Source organism: Rattus norvegicus, chromosome 6 (assembly GCF_021556685.1).
Source record: "Rattus norvegicus strain SHRSP/BbbUtx chromosome 6, alternate assembly SHRSP_T2T, whole genome shotgun sequence".
Taxonomy (NCBI): Eukaryota; Metazoa; Chordata; class Mammalia; order Rodentia; family Muridae; genus Rattus; species Rattus norvegicus.
The window spans coordinates 129155459-129161458 of record NC_141539.1 but is presented as its reverse complement, the minus strand read 5'-3'; the positions used below and the strand labels follow the sequence as shown (position 1 = coordinate 129161458).

Here is a 6000-nt window from a genome sequence, read left to right as displayed (position 1 = left end):
TTGCCTCAACAAGGCCCTCTGAACAAGGGATATCCAAGTTAGATCTCATCCCATCCCACTCCTGCCTCCCAAGTACCCCAGAGCTTTTCCAGCTTCCCTGAATGTGCACTGCACCCTGAATACCATTGCCTAGTCCAAGGCTGCTCACCTGAGCCCTGCTGCACCAGAAACATCCATGTAAGGCCCACCTTCATGGACATCTGCTATACAAGGAACATACAGAGACGATGAGAAGGCCAGCTTAAGATCATAATCAACAAGAACAAGGACAATATGGCATTTCCAGAGAACAGCTACCCTACTACAGCAGGAACGGGATATCTTAACACAACCAAAGCCGTAGAAAATGAACGTACATCCAAACTTATAAAGATGGCAGAGGTCTTTAAAGAGGAAATGAATCGATCCCTTAAAATATAGAAAAGTGCAATTAAACAGATGAAGGAAATGAATAAAACTGTGCAAGACCTGAAAATAGAAATAGAAACAATAAAGAAAAACAATGCTGAGGGAATCCTGGCAATGGAAAACCTAGGGAAGAGAACAGGAACAACGGATGCAAGCAATGGAATACAGGCAATGGAAGAGGGAATGTCCGGTGTAGAAGATACAATAAAAGAAAGTGATACATCACTCAAAGAAAATCTTAAATCTAAATAATTCCTTACGCAAGACATCCAGGAAATCCAGGAGTCTTTGGAAAGATATAACCTAGGACACTAGGAATAGGAAAGGTAGAGGTCTAGGTCCAAAGCCTACACCAGGCATAGTCTCAACCTCTGATGCTGTCACTGTATCTCTTTGTGTCTATCTGTCTGTCTGTCTGTCTGTCTGTCTATCTATCATCTATCTAACTGTCTGTCTGTCTATCTATCTATCTATCTGTCTTTTTTTTGAGGTATCTTTGGAAAATTTAATTGGACCATATTTTCTTTCTTTGCTGAAAACATCATATATCCGTAGACATTATGGGTTCCATAGCTTACAGAGGGGTAGTGGTTTTCCCACAGTTATACACTGTACCCAAATTTCTATAGAAAGATAAGACATTTCCAATCTTGCTTTTGAGTATTTCCTAAGAGATGCTCTAAAGGTTCCTCACAATGGCGAGTAATGCAAAGTAAGGCGTCAGTTCTCCCCCTCGCATGCTTAGTGCAATGGAGGAATAGGAAGGAAGACTAGTTATGTCAGTGCTAGTACCCTGGGGGTTGCTGTTGGGTCCTCTGAGGTGCACCCATGGCACTGAAGTGCTGACGCACCCCTGCACTGAGATGGGTAAATACTGGGTAGCTTGTCACAGCCAAGCATGACTGTCACAGCGGAGGGGACTTGGGGTTATCTGGTTCTTCCTGGTGCTCCCAGGGCTACTGGCCTTCACATGTAGCAAAGAAGCCAGGGCTAGAGCCTCACCAGTGGTCTCCCACTTGGCACTACAGTACTGCGGGTTCACTTCCATGTGCCTTGCAATGTATGCACTCAAAGTAAAGTTAAAAGTGCCTTTACCAATTCCTATGTCAGACTACTAGAATGAAAATAAAAGCATTTGATTTGATGAAAACAGCTCCCTGGTGAGATACCCAGGTAGTGGGCAGCTGTCATGATGTTTGCCTATGCACAAATTTAATTCTATCATTTACACAGCATTCTCATTTCTCAAACTTGTTTCATTAGCTTAAAAAAATTAGGATAAGGCAAGTAATTCGGGTTGCTGAAAACATCTGGAACATCAACCTTCATCTTCTCGAGTGTTAAGAGCCCATGATTAAAATGTAATCAACGAGGTTCTTAACAAGGGGCAATGCAGCTACTCTCGATAAATGCACCTCTAGTAAACACAGGGCCCCTCATAAATATAAAATTAAATTCTTTTGAGGAATAGTTTTCTGACTTTAATATTTGGGATTTATACTTATTCTTTATATTTTATAGTAAAAATGTATGGTCTTGGTTTCTTTATATTCATACACAAATGACCTCCTCAGCAGGCTCACATCCGGATGGCAGGTTGGGGTATTCGGCCTCTCTCAGAGGCCACTTAGCACGCACTCTTAGAATCCCTGCAAAAAGTCCTGCAGCTGGGTGACAATCTCTGTGTCCACTGTCTCCATGAGGGACTGGAAGCCTTGCTCCCCCAGGATCTCCTGCTATGCTTTGAGCTTCTCATAGATGAACTGCTGCAGAGACACTGTGTGCACAGGGTCCTTCAGGGCCAGCATCTTTTTCCTCTTGTCTTGTTCTGTGGGTGGTTCTTCGTCTTCTGTTACCTTTGGTTCCTCATGATGAGGCATCAGCATACAATCTTTGTAAGTTCTTGTTTCAGGGTCTTCTGTCATGACATCATGAAGGGCCTCCACTGAGATATTTATAATTCCACAAAATTTATCTTGGATAACACTATTGTCAGAAGGCAGAAGAGAAAGTAAAGCCAAAGCTGAAAGTTTCTTTCTCTCGGGCTGTGTGATGTTGTCCATTCGATCAACCCACATTTCAATCACGTTTCCTAAAAGCTGGTCCATCTCCTGATTAAACTCATGTCCCATCTCATTGAGAAGTGAAGAAAAGAAACTGGCATTCTGTAGTAAGACTCGACCCATAACAGCAAGATAGATGGACATCACTACTGGATACCTCTCGCCTTCAATAACAACTCTGAAAACATAGGGTAGAATTTGTTGAAACATCTGTGGGCCTAATACTGGATTCACTTTAAGAGTATTTTCCACAACCTTGAGCGCTTGAACTTGACCTTCTGTAGTAATCTCTGGTAGCAACTCATAAAAGGACTGGCACAAACCTGCTGCATATGTCTGTAAAAATTCCGTTGATGATAAAAAGATATAGCCATTGATGATCTTAAAGCAGGTTCTGAGATTCTCTGAGCTTAATTCAAGAAGAGGTGACATGTTCTGAAATATACGAAGCAGTTCTGGTGTGACACATGGGCTGTTCTCCAATGTCACTAACCATAATTCCAGACCATCTTCCAGAAGGTAGACATGTGGAGGCTGGGAAACATTGGTACTCAGCTGGATAACTGGGAGCAGGAAAGGATACAAGTTCTTGCTGTCTGCTCCTAGTCCCTGAACAAGATGGATATGTGTTGTCAGAATAGCGCATCGTAACATGTTGTGTTCTTCACTCTGCTTCCAGAGAAGAGGGAAATACTGCACCAAACACCCTACATACGGCCGTATCTGTACATTGACTCTTTCAATCACACAGGAAAGGACGTGCAAAACATGCATCTTCGTATCGCATTCTGTAACTTGCTGCAGCAACTGAAAAAGCAGTGCGAACATGGTTTCCAGATACGGTAAAAGTTGATCTGTCCTAAATTCAAAATCATCAACAGTTAACTTCAGAGTTGTTGCTGTTTCAATTCGGACCACTAAATCCTGATCTTGAAGCAAGTTACAGATTGCTTCATACAGCCTGGGTCTCAAGTGAGACTTGAATTTCACAGAAATCCACTGACCAATGAGCCCAATCACCCTGCGTCGTAATGGCTTATACCTATTATGAGAAACTTGTAATTCTGGAAGAAGTTGGGTTTTAAACCACTGATCAAAGTCAACACTGTCAGACAGCTCAAAAGCAGCTAATCCCACAGCATTATACACAGCATCTTTGATTAACAGTGCATTCATATCTTCTACATTGGTTGGACCTTGAAGAGTTTGCATCATTTCTATAAGTACAGGACTAAGAGTTTGATTATATTCGTGGAATATATCTATAAATAATACTTCGGTGCAAGGCCTCAAACTGTATTTCCAAGAGTCTCCTCCCGTTTCTTCCACTGTAAAGCCTTCTGGATCTTCCTCCCACATAGTCAGTTCTTCTTCAGTTAATAAAAAACAATGAGAGACTAATCGCCGACATATCTCTGTCAATGTGGGATATGTGAAGAACGCCATCTTAATCTTATGGGCTTCAAGTGTTTCAGGGCTGCTATCTTCGAAATTTTTGGATGGCTTATAAGCATAATTTTTGACAATCATTTTAATAAGATTCACGCACTGGACAATGAGGCCGCTCAAATGTAACGCCTTCACCGACTTCAGTAAAAACATAGCTTACAGAGAATTCCAGTGACCTCTGAATCAGAGGAGTAAATGAAATGGGGTGCTGATCCAAGAAGTCCAAGAGCACTTTAGTGAAAAGGATGATGGTCTTCTCCAGTCTGTCTCGACACACATTGTCTGTACCTATACTCGTGCTGCACTCCAGAAACTGTTTTAGACGTTCAAATATTCCATGTAAAAAACCCATCACCTCCATATTCTTATGAGGTTCCACAAATCCATTCAGAGTTAACTTCCGCAGCACTTTTAGCGACAGTAGTGTTCGCTCTAGTGAACTCAGAACTGCAGCCTCATTGCCAGAAGAAACCTGCTGTAGGAATGTGTCCGTATGATGGTTCCACAGAGAACAGGCAAAATTATACATTCCAGAAGCTAAATCATAAAATAGCTTTCTGTCAGCAGCCAGGCGTTTGGACGCCAGTGTCTTGGTAACATGGTAGAAGGTGAGCTCTGTGCTGTCGAAGATCATCTTGGACTTTAACAGACTCTACCAGAGTGGGGATGAGCTCGGGCCACTGCCTAGGGCAGTCTAACCAAGCAACTTTCGCAATCAGCACTGCAATCTGGGTTGCAATCTGGTTTATTGGTTCATTAAAGTTGGTGATGAGCCCTGCTCCCAATGTTGACTTTTCTTCTTCTGAGAGAGCATGAGGTGCTACACGTCTCCAGTAACGATCAATCCCATGTTTAAAATAGAATACAGCAAGCCACCTTACATTTATATCAAGGGTGTGATTCGTAAAAATATTCAGCAACACTGAGTAGAAACCTGGCTGTGTCTCCCACCGTTTCAACCGCTCCTCGGCTGGCTTTAAGACAGCAGTATCCTGACTGGTGGCCTGTGTTAAGACCTGAAGAACTACAGAGCTGGCACTATTGAGATCCATGGAAGCCGCGTGCTGCCGTCCGGAACCACCCGGCCCACCCTATTCCACTTGTTCACACGAAGCGGCGTTGGTTGCTTCCGCGCCCCCACACTCCTAATCCATACAATGACGCCTACTGATGCCGAAAACGGCTTCTAGGAACGAGCCATCTTCCATGTCACCACTCCAAACGACGAGGGCGCACTAAAATTTCTATCTATCTGTCTATCATCTATTTATCCATCTGTCTGTCTATCTATCTATCATCTATCCATCCATCCATCCATCCATCCATCCATCCATCCATCCATCCATCCATCTCCTTTCAAATCAGGCTGAGGCACCAAAGTTGCCTGCCACAATGATCTTTGGCATGGTGCTAATAGGCAAAGCCTCTGGAATTTCAAGCAAGCCCTCGATTAAATGCTGTCTTTCATAAGACTTGCCTTGGTCATAGTGTCTTTTCATAGCATCAGAACAGTGGCTAAGAAAAAAAAAACTTTGACAATTTGCACAAAAACAAGGGATTTGTTGTTGCTGATAAGTTGATCCCAGATTCTTTGGAAAAATTGACAAAGGAAAGTAATAAGCTACATGATAATATTAACCAACACAAAGCACCTCAGGATAAGGTGAGGGATAACAATTCACTTGATAATAAAGTCAGCTGGCTTCAGATGTGAACCAATAGTCTATGGTTCTCTAAATGTATGTTAGGAGAGAATCTTCTCTCAAGTGGCCACAGAGCTCACATTGCAGAAAATCAAACTGAGGTTCTTTTTATTATTATTATTATTAACTTGAGTATTTCTTATATACATTTCGCGTGTTATTCCCTTTCCTGGTTTCCGGGCAAACATCCCCCTCCCCCCTCCCCTTCCTTATGGGTGTTCCCCTCCCAACCCTCCCCCCATTGCCGCCCTCCCCCCATAGTCTAGTTCACTGGGGGTTCAGTCTTAGCAGGACCCAGGGCTTCCCCTTCCACTGGTGCTCTTACTAGGATATTCATTGCTACATATGGGGTCAGAGTCCAGGGTCAGTCCATGTAT

General features: G+C 42.9%; 1 pseudogene; it reads right to left on the bottom strand.

Moving 5' to 3' along the window:
• Positions 1-2035: 2035 nt before the first annotated feature.
• On the bottom strand, positions 2036-4980 carry Ipo11-ps1 (importin 11, pseudogene 1; annotated as a pseudogene).
• Positions 4981-6000: the final 1020 nt, after the last annotated feature.